Genomic DNA, 11322 nt, shown 5'->3' with positions numbered 1-11322 from the left:
GATCTTGTTAACGAGTTCAAAATCCGAAAAACTTTTACCAAGTGCTTTTAAACCATTGACGACATCCGTAACATGGGTGTACATGTCTCCAATGTTTTCACTTAGTTTCATATAAAACAATTCAAAATCATGCATTAAAATATTAATCTTAGAGTCTTTTACTCTAGTAGTGCCTTCGTGTGTGATTTCGAGAATGTGCCAAATATCGAAATCTATTTCACACAAAGAAACTCGATTGAATTCATTTTTATATAAGGCGTAAAATAGAGTATTCATAGCTCTAGCATTTAAAAAAAATGTCTTCTTCTCCAAATCATTCCAATGGTTCATTGGAAGAGAAGATATTCGAAAACTAAATTGACTATGTGCCATAAATCGAGATTCAATGAAAGCAAGAAAACTCTTATTCGAGTTTTCCAATAAGTGTAGTCCGTCCCATTAAAAAAAGGAGGACGAATGAGAGAGTGACCCTCTTGAAAGTCGAAAAGAGCCATTTACCTATGGGTGTTAAATCAAATTAGTAAAGGAGGCTCTGATACCAATTGTTAGGAATGAGGTTGGCACTTAGAGGGGGCGGGTGAATTAGTGCATCAGTAAAATAATGAGAAGGCAGTTTGTAGTTGAAAGTAAATTGCACAATGTAAAGGCAAACCATATTTTTATGGTGGTTCGATCATCGTGACCAACATCTACTCCATCGATTCCTCTTCCGTCGAGGCCACCGGCTTCCACTATCGATCTTCCTTTAATAGGCGAAGACCAACCACCTTTTACATCACTTTCTCCTTTTACTGGGTTTAGAAGATAACCCTTACACCCACTTACTCCTCTCTCAAACTATTCTAACACTTAGAACTTTGAGAGGAGTTCACACAAGATTATAGTAGTGTTTCTTTCTTTTTTCACTCTTAACACTTGTGTTAGTTAACCAGGGATAAGAGGGGTATTTATAGGCTTTAAGTTGATTCAAACATGGAGCCTAAAAAGGTCTCATCCCAGGTTTCCTGGGTACTGGCAGTATGACCGCCGTTCATGGGTGGTACTACCGCCACAGGATCTGCCACTAGGCGGTACCACCGCCTGACAAGGGCGGAACCACCGCTGGTAGCATTCACTATTGGTAGTACCATTGCCCAGCTTAGGCGATACTACCATCGAGAATTCCTAGGGTGCTATTCCCCAAGCGGTGTGTAATATCCCTCGCTTTTAAAAATTATTAATAAAGATTTATATGTAAATTGGAGGACCTATATGTAAATATAGAAATTACAAGGACTAAACTGCTAAGTTGCAAAAAAGAAAAAAAAAGGGGAAAACCGAAAATTCGGTATTATCCCACCGCCTCCCACGCACTCTGTTTCTTCCAGAAACAGAGAGAGCGGTGGGGCGTGAGGACAAGAAGGAGAGTGGTAGAAGAAGAGGAGGTGGCTGCAGCGAGAAGCTGTGGGGCGTGGGGAGAAGAAGAGAGGAAGAAGAGGGAGAAGAGAAGAAGAAGAAGAAGAAGAAGAGAAGAGGATAGCTGCGGCAAGGCTGCAGCGAGGAGGTGTGTGGGGTTGGGGAGGAAAAGGGAAGAGGAGAAGAAGAGGGAAAAGAGAGGGAAGAGGGAGAGGAGCAAGAGGTGGCAGCAGCTAGGGCTGCAGCACCTCTGTTTCCTGCAGGTGGAAACAGAGGAGAGGTGTGGGGCGTTCGAAGAGGAGAAGAAGAAGAAGAGGAAGAGAAGAGGAAGAGGAAGCAGGGGAAGAGGTTGTGATACCTCTGTTTCCTGCAGACGAAACAGAGGAGAGGGTGTGGGTGACGTCGGGGAGAAGAAGGGGAGGAAGGAGAAGAAGAGAAGAAGAAGAAAGGAAGGAAAAGGAAGAGGAGAAGGGAAGAAAGTAGCTGCGGCTGCGGTTGTGGCAGCTGCAGCTGTGGCAGGGAAAGAAGAAGAGAAAGGAAGAAGGGAAGGAGAGGAAGAAGAGTAGGGGCTGCGGCTGCGGCGATGGCAGCTGCAGTTGGAAGAGAAGAAGGAGAGGAAGATGAGCAGGGGAGGAAGAAAAGGCTGTGGCCGTGGCTGAGGCTGCGACTGCAGCATGCAGCTGGGAAAGAAGAGAAGGAAAGGAAGAAGAAGAGAAAGGAAGAAGGGAAGGAGAGGAAGAAGAGAAGGGGCTACGGCTGCGGCGATGGCAGCTGCAGTTGGAAGAGAAGAAGGAGAGGAAGATGAGCAGGGGAGGAAGAAGAGGCTGCGAGTGTGGTGGCTGCGGCCGTGGCTGCGACTCCGGCTGCGGCTGCGACGTTGGCTGCGGTAGCTGCGGCAGCGGTGGTGGCTGCAGTAGCTGCAGTAGCTGCTTTTGGGAAAGAGAAAGAGTAGGAACGAGAGAAGGGAAGAAGGAAATAGTGCAGTGGAAGGGGGCTGCGGTTGTGATCGCAGTTGCGGTCGTGGCTGCGATTGTGGCAGCGGCAGCGACGGCGGCTGTGGCAGCTGTGTTTGGGAAAGAAAAAGAAGGAATGAGAGTAAGAGAGAGCAGGTGACTGTGCCTCGATGTTCGACACGTGATGTAGTTACGAAGAAAGGAAGAAAACGGGAGCACAAAACGAAACAGAGAGAGGACACGGAGGAAAAGTAGAAAGATTGGATTGGCACCTTCCTTGGATATTCAGATCAAAATATTTGAAAGGCAAGTTTCCCGCTTGTTTCGATCCTTTCTATTGCAAGTTCCCTGATCGTTTCTCCTATAATTACTCTGATATGTCTTATTGCAAGTGTTCTAACCTTTTCTATTGCAAGCTTTCTAATCTTTTCTCTTGCAAGTATCCTGATTTGTTCCTCACTGCCATTTTTATCTCTACATTTGCTTTGAATATGAGGAACTTTGAATCATTCTAGCCTTGCATTTGTTATATCTCCTGTTTAGACGTAACGATTCGAATCTGTGCAACTTCTGAGATTCTGACCTTTTGATACCGAGCTGCCTATAAGTCTTTGTGGAAACTCTGATTTGTTCAAAACTGATTTCATTGGAAACTAGACTCGTAGACCTTTCCTTGATATATGGATTGAAAGATTTGGAATCCAAACACCTGTCCAGTTATCTGTTGAATCTGACATTATGAATTCTGCCAACAGAGATTTTGTTATACGACACTTGCTTACCAAATTATTTGTAACTCTCTCTGTTGGACAGTTCAATTCATATGAAGCCTATCTTATCTGAAAGTATTATCCAATGATTATTTCTGAGTAAATTGGAGCACGATTGATAGTTTGAAATCATTTGTTCAATGTGCCTTCTGTATTCTGCCAGAAATCGAGCTTTGGTCGATTTCTCATACTCTGGTTTCATTCCTTTGGAAATTGATATCCTTTAGCTTTCTCATTCAATTGAGCTTTATATTACTGCTTTGAATTCTTGTATGCTCTTGTCCTTAAAATTATTGCATTCTTGAAAACTGTTGTGTAACGTTTATGCTATATCGTATTGACTCATATAGGCACATGTATATCCTATTGTTCCGCATTTGCTTTTGATATGTGCCTATTCCAGTTCCATTCCTTTGGATATCTGAATTTGTCTAACCTTCTTATTGGAATTGAGCTGATTATGATTGCTTGGAATCCCTGTACACTCTTGCTTTCAATTCTTTCCTAAAATGAATACTTTTGTGAGAGATTTGTTCCTTGCATCATTGTTTTGAAAAGGCACATGTACGTTTGGTTGTTCCGCGTGTGCTTCCGTTATATGCTGCTTATTGTTGAAACTGCCTTCTTGTACTCTGGTGTGTGGGATATTGTGAACCTTTGCCAGAAATGGTAAAGGGAGTTGTGAACCTTTGCCAGAAATGGTAAAGGGAGTTGTGAACCTTTGCCAGAAATGGTAAAGGGAGTTGTGAACCTTTGCCAGAAATGGTAAAGGGAGTTATGCATAGAGCCTGCGATGCTCTGCCGGCCCCCTCTGACTTCACCTAGACGTGGGTGGATGGAGCTCCCAGACGTGGGAGACTTTTGTCAGGTGGTCATTCAGAAATGGATGAATCACATTCTGACTGAGATCCCACTACACCTTCTGTATGTTTGATATGATATCCAGAGCTTTGGTTATGTGTTTCTGTACATGCTTTGGATAAGATTGATATGTTTGCAACGTCAAAGACGACGTTTGAGCTTCTGTACGACATATGAGTTTGATATGCTCTGAAATGCTTCCTTCACTGTTGAGTTTGCTTCGTAATGTTCCATATGCCGTTGATATGCTCCGGAACATTTCATATGCCATTGATATGCTCCAATTACTCTGTGCTCCATTTGCTATGAACTGATATGTTCTAAAATGTCCTATCTGCCATTGATAAGCTCCGATATGTTTCCTTTGTTACTGATATGCTCCAATTACTCTGTGCTCCATTTGCTATGAACTGATATGTTCTAAAATGTCCTATCTGCCATTGATAAGCTCCGATATGTTTCCTTTGTTACTGATATGCTCCAATTACTCTGTGCTCCATTTGCTATGAACTGATATGTTCTAAAATGTCCTATCTGCCATTGATAAGCTCCGATATGTTTCCTTTGTTACTGATATGCTCCAATTACTCTGTGCTCCATTTGCTATGAACTGATATGTTCTGAAATGTCCTATCTGCCATTGATATGTTCCAATTACTCTACGTTCCATTCGGTATGGATCAAATATGTTTGAAATCGTTCTTTTTGTTCTGAATATGCTTTGTCACTTGCTGAGCCGTTTTTGGCTCACTCCGTTGTTATATATCTTTCAGGTCAGCTTGTCACTCTTCGAGATGTTTGATTTGGGCTGAGGCAGTGGATAGCTATTCAGAATAATGGGCAAGTCTGGTTGGTTATTACGATATTGTTGTATAAGTATGTCTTGTATATAATGAAATGTTGTCGATGAACCGAAATGGATATACTGTATCCAAGTGTTAGAAGATCTCTCTTATTTGGAATTTCGGAATGTTAAGTCTAATTTATGACGATATGAACTGGTGGTGAATAGTTGGAGTTCTGATTGTATAATTTATTTAGCTTGTGGATTTATAAATGTTGTTCATGTTTGTCAAGTTGGCTTGGGTTGCCATAAATGTGAATTATCGAGTGATGTGATATATGATTTTAAAATGCACAGGTGGTATGGATGTGAATATGAATAGAATGTTTTTCAGTGTCCTCAAACGTTAGTTTGGATCCTGGATTGGTTTGTGATGATTGTTTTAAAAATCATGGATATTTTGAGGGGCGTGACAGAGGTGGTATCAGAGCATTGTTTGAGGATTACTGAAATATTTGATATGTTGACATGCAAAATATATTGAGGTCTAGTGAACTATAGTGATTGGTAGAAATTTTCTTTGATGTATTTTAGGAATCTGGGATGATGAGGACATTTGGTCCTCCTATTTCAATTGTTTCTGATTAATTAAGAGGAATGAAAGGATTGATTGGGGATATTGAATCAGAGTGGCGCAGCAGAAGCATGATGAACCTAATTTCATTGGTGGTAGAAAAATGGATGATGCAAATAGAGAAGATATTCTATGTACAAAATTGTTCTGATGATCAAAAGATTTCTTTTGCTACCTTATATTGGAAGTAGAGGCTGATTATTATTGGCAACAATGAAAAGAATTTTTGGAGATATGTGGCAAGAATGATAAGGATAAGTTTAGCAATAAAAATATGATTGGAAATGAATCAGAAAATAATAACAAGAGGGTCAAGACCTTTGGATTTGAAATGGGAAGTCATCACAAAAGACTCAATCATGTGTGAATTACAAGTTAAATTATGAAACAAGTTTGTACTTTCGGGTGACTGGAGTCTATTTTGCTTGTGGAAAGTTGGATCATGAAATAAAAGACTGCCCTTTGAACAAGAAGAAAGAGTCACTGCCTCATAAATCATCAGCCCATGTCAGAGTGTATGCTATCACTGAATATGATTATGAAACTTCTGAAGTAGTGGTCGAAGGTATTATTCAGGTTTATGAAAGAATGCAAATATTTGTTTGACCATGGGTCTCATCTATGATTTGATTCGGAATATTTTGCCTATCACTTGGGTATTCAACCTAGACCACTACATTATGTGCTATATGTAAATACGATCATTAGAGATTCTTTGATAACGAACTTGAATCTGGTCCTCTTGTCTGATTTTTATTGGAGAACTTGAACTTTTGCTGATTTAGTTCTCCTAGAGATTTGGAGTTATGATATTATACTTGGTATGGATTGGCTATCTTCTTATCATACCAGTATGGATTGGTATATAACCAATGATCACTTTTTGTATATTTGATCAGCCGATCTTTTATTTTGAGAGTATTGGGACATGATTTATCTCTTTGCCTAATGTATCCCAGGATGACTTGCTTGGATTATCTCCAAATGTGATCTTGCTTTTGATTTGGTCCTTTGGACAATCCCAATATCTAAGCCTCTCTACAGAAAGATATCATTTGAGTAAGTGGAATTGGAAAAGCAACTACAAGGATTATTAAATGAGGATTTTATTTGGCTTAATATTTCATCATGGGGTGCTCCGGTGTTAGTTAAAAAGATGTATGGAACATTGAGGCTTTGTAATGATTACAGACAGTTGAATTATGTGACCATCAAAAATAAGTATTTTCTGGAGTAACGACTTGTTTGATTAACTGTAGGGTGCGCAAGTATTTTTAGAAATTGATTGAAGGTTGGGTTACCGTCTACTGAGGATCAAGGAGGAGAATATTTCGGTCGCTCGTGGATAATTATGTAATTGTATTGTATTGATGAAACTATTTAAGAGTAGGAGGAGGAAATAGAGATATCATAATCCTCATCTTTTCATCGATTGAGCTATGATCAATTTAGAGGACTAAATTTTCTTTTAAGGGGGGGGAGAGTGTAATATCCCTCGCTTTTAAAAATTATTAATAAAGATTTATATGTAAATTGGAGGACCTATATGTAAATATAGAAATTACAAGGACTAAACTGCTAAGTTGCAAAAAAGAAAAAAAAAGGGGAAAACCGAAAATTCGGTATTATCCCACCGCCTCCCACGCACTCTGTTTCTTCCAGAAACAGAGAGAGCGGTGGGGCGTGAGGACAAGAAGGAGAGTGGTAGAAGAAGAGGAGGTGGCTGCAGCGAGAAGCTGTGGGGCGTGGGGAGAAGAAGAGAGGAAGAAGAGGGAGAAGAGAAGAAGAAGAAGAAGAAGAAGAGAAGAGGATAGCTGCGGCAAGGCTGCAGCGAGGAGGTGTGTGGGGTTGGGGAGGAAAAGGGAAGAGGAGAAGAAGAGGGAAAAGAGAGGGAAGAGGGAGAGGAGCAAGAGGTGGCAGCAGCTAGGGCTGCAGCACCTCTGTTTCCTGCAGGTGGAAACAGAGGAGAGGTGTGGGGCGTTCGAAGAGGAGAAGAAGAAGAAGAGGAAGAGAAGAGGAAGAGGAAGCAGGGGAAGAGGTTGTGATACCTCTGTTTCCTGCAGACGAAACAGAGGAGAGGGTGTGGGTGACGTCGGGGAGAAGAAGGGGAGGAAGGAGAAGAAGAGAAGAAGAAGAAAGGAAGGAAAAGGAAGAGGAGAAGGGAAGAAAGTAGCTGCGGCTGCGGTTGTGGCAGCTGCAGCTGTGGCAGGGAAAGAAGAAGAGAAAGGAAGAAGGGAAGGAGAGGAAGAAGAGTAGGGGCTGCGGCTGCGGCGATGGCAGCTGCAGTTGGAAGAGAAGAAGGAGAGGAAGATGAGCAGGGGAGGAAGAAAAGGCTGTGGCCGTGGCTGAGGCTGCGACTGCAGCATGCAGCTGGGAAAGAAGAGAAGGAAAGGAAGAAGAAGAGAAAGGAAGAAGGGAAGGAGAGGAAGAAGAGAAGGGGCTACGGCTGCGGCGATGGCAGCTGCAGTTGGAAGAGAAGAAGGAGAGGAAGATGAGCAGGGGAGGAAGAAGAGGCTGCGAGTGTGGTGGCTGCGGCCGTGGCTGCGACTCCGGCTGCGGCTGCGACGTTGGCTGCGGTAGCTGCGGCAGCGGTGGTGGCTGCAGTAGCTGCAGTAGCTGCTTTTGGGAAAGAGAAAGAGTAGGAACGAGAGAAGGGAAGAAGGAAATAGTGCAGTGGAAGGGGGCTGCGGTTGTGATCGCAGTTGCGGTCGTGGCTGCGATTGTGGCAGCGGCAGCGACGGCGGCTGTGGCAGCTGTGTTTGGGAAAGAAAAAGAAGGAATGAGAGTAAGAGAGAGCAGGTGACTGTGCCTCGATGTTCGACACGTGATGTAGTTACGAAGAAAGGAAGAAAACGGGAGCACAAAACGAAACAGAGAGAGGACACGGAGGAAAAGTAGAAAGATTGGATTGGCACCTTCCTTGGATATTCAGATCAAAATATTTGAAAGGCAAGTTTCCCGCTTGTTTCGATCCTTTCTATTGCAAGTTCCCTGATCGTTTCTCCTATAATTACTCTGATATGTCTTATTGCAAGTGTTCTAACCTTTTCTATTGCAAGCTTTCTAATCTTTTCTCTTGCAAGTATCCTGATTTGTTCCTCACTGCCATTTTTATCTCTACATTTGCTTTGAATATGAGGAACTTTGAATCATTCTAGCCTTGCATTTGTTATATCTCCTGTTTAGACGTAACGATTCGAATCTGTGCAACTTCTGAGATTCTGACCTTTTGATACCGAGCTGCCTATAAGTCTTTGTGGAAACTCTGATTTGTTCAAAACTGATTTCATTGGAAACTAGACTCGTAGACCTTTCCTTGATATATGGATTGAAAGATTTGGAATCCAAACACCTGTCCAGTTATCTGTTGAATCTGACATTATGAATTCTGCCAACAGAGATTTTGTTATACGACACTTGCTTACCAAATTATTTGTAACTCTCTCTGTTGGACAGTTCAATTCATATGAAGCCTATCTTATCTGAAAGTATTATCCAATGATTATTTCTGAGTAAATTGGAGCACGATTGATAGTTTGAAATCATTTGTTCAATGTGCCTTCTGTATTCTGCCAGAAATCGAGCTTTGGTCGATTTCTCATACTCTGGTTTCATTCCTTTGGAAATTGATATCCTTTAGCTTTCTCATTCAATTGAGCTTTATATTACTGCTTTGAATTCTTGTATGCTCTTGTCCTTAAAATTATTGCATTCTTGAAAACTGTTGTGTAACGTTTATGCTATATCGTATTGACTCATATAGGCACATGTATATCCTATTGTTCCGCATTTGCTTTTGATATGTGCCTATTCCAGTTCCATTCCTTTGGATATCTGAATTTGTCTAACCTTCTTATTGGAATTGAGCTGATTATGATTGCTTGGAATCCCTGTACACTCTTGCTTTCAATTCTTTCCTAAAATGAATACTTTTGTGAGAGATTTGTTCCTTGCATCATTGTTTTGAAAAGGCACATGTACGTTTGGTTGTTCCGCGTGTGCTTCCGTTATATGCTGCTTATTGTTGAAACTGCCTTCTTGTACTCTGGTGTGTGGGATATTGTGAACCTTTGCCAGAAATGGTAAAGGGAGTTGTGAACCTTTGCCAGAAATGGTAAAGGGAGTTGTGAACCTTTGCCAGAAATGGTAAAGGGAGTTGTGAACCTTTGCCAGAAATGGTAAAGGGAGTTATGCATAGAGCCTGCGATGCTCTGCCGGCCCCCTCTGACTTCACCTAGACGTGGGTGGATGGAGCTCCCAGACGTGGGAGACTTTTGTCAGGTGGTCATTCAGAAATGGATGAATCACATTCTGACTGAGATCCCACTACACCTTCTGTATGTTTGATATGATATCCAGAGCTTTGGTTATGTGTTTCTGTACATGCTTTGGATAAGATTGATATGTTTGCAACGTCAAAGACGACGTTTGAGCTTCTGTACGACATATGAGTTTGATATGCTCTGAAATGCTTCCTTCACTGTTGAGTTTGCTTCGTAATGTTCCATATGCCGTTGATATGCTCCGGAACATTTCATATGCCATTGATATGCTCCAATTACTCTGTGCTCCATTTGCTATGAACTGATATGTTCTAAAATGTCCTATCTGCCATTGATAAGCTCCGATATGTTTCCTTTGTTACTGATATGCTCCAATTACTCTGTGCTCCATTTGCTATGAACTGATATGTTCTAAAATGTCCTATCTGCCATTGATAAGCTCCGATATGTTTCCTTTGTTACTGATATGCTCCAATTACTCTGTGCTCCATTTGCTATGAACTGATATGTTCTAAAATGTCCTATCTGCCATTGATAAGCTCCGATATGTTTCCTTTGTTACTGATATGCTCCAATTACTCTGTGCTCCATTTGCTATGAACTGATATGTTCTGAAATGTCCTATCTGCCATTGATATGTTCCAATTACTCTACGTTCCATTCGGTATGGATCAAATATGTTTGAAATCGTTCTTTTTGTTCTGAATATGCTTTGTCACTTGCTGAGCCGTTTTTGGCTCACTCCGTTGTTATATATCTTTCAGGTCAGCTTGTCACTCTTCGAGATGTTTGATTTGGGCTGAGGCAGTGGATAGCTATTCAGAATAATGGGCAAGTCTGGTTGGTTATTACGATATTGTTGTATAAGTATGTCTTGTATATAATGAAATGTTGTCGATGAACCGAAATGGATATACTGTATCCAAGTGTTAGAAGATCTCTCTTATTTGGAATTTCGGAATGTTAAGTCTAATTTATGACGATATGAACTGGTGGTGAATAGTTGGAGTTCTGATTGTATAATTTATTTAGCTTGTGGATTTATAAATGTTGTTCATGTTTGTCAAGTTGGCTTGGGTTGCCATAAATGTGAATTATCGAGTGATGTGATATATGATTTTAAAATGCACAGGTGGTATGGATGTGAATATGAATAGAATGTTTTTCAGTGTCCTCAAACGTTAGTTTGGATCCTGGATTGGTTTGTGATGATTGTTTTAAAAATCATGGATATTTTGAGGGGCGTGACACGGTGCCACCGCCGGCCAAGCTTTCAGCACCCTGGTTGGGCCTTGAATCTGGCCCAAACTAGCCCAACTTCAGACCTAGTTGGCCCCTAACAGAGTTGAGGGGATTACCTCCCAATCCTAACTCTAATTATGTACTAACTACGATTCCTAAGACATATTCTAAGCAAAATAAGTCTGGTTTCTTCCGGCAAACTTTCGACGAACTCTCGGTAATGTTCCGACAGACTACCGATAAGCTCCTGGACTTCACGACAATCTTCTTGGCGAGTTCCGATGAGCTTCTTTGGCAAGCTCCTGGACTTCTTGGTTGGTTCCAGTAGAACTTCCGACGAATGTCTGGACTTCTGATGAACTCTTAAACTCCCAATGAAATCACGTTCTTGACTTTGGGA

At 41.4% G+C, this 11322-nt stretch overlaps 1 long non-coding RNA gene across 1 annotated transcript; it reads left to right on the top strand.

Moving 5' to 3' along the window:
- Positions 1-1205: 1205 nt before the first annotated feature.
- LOC135595144 (uncharacterized) lies at positions 1206-9838 on the top strand. Its single transcript, XR_010480286.1, has 2 exons — positions 1206-2654; positions 4753-9838. It is a non-coding gene; the product is annotated as an uncharacterized LOC135595144 (long non-coding RNA).
- The last annotated feature ends 1484 nt before the right edge of the window (positions 9839-11322 follow it).

Source organism: Musa acuminata, chromosome BXJ1-10 (assembly GCF_036884655.1).
Source record: "Musa acuminata AAA Group cultivar baxijiao chromosome BXJ1-10, Cavendish_Baxijiao_AAA, whole genome shotgun sequence".
Lineage (NCBI taxonomy): Eukaryota > Viridiplantae > Streptophyta > Magnoliopsida > Zingiberales > Musaceae > Musa > Musa acuminata.
The sequence above is the reverse complement of the archived record's forward strand: the minus strand, read 5'-3'. Positions and strand labels throughout refer to the sequence as shown.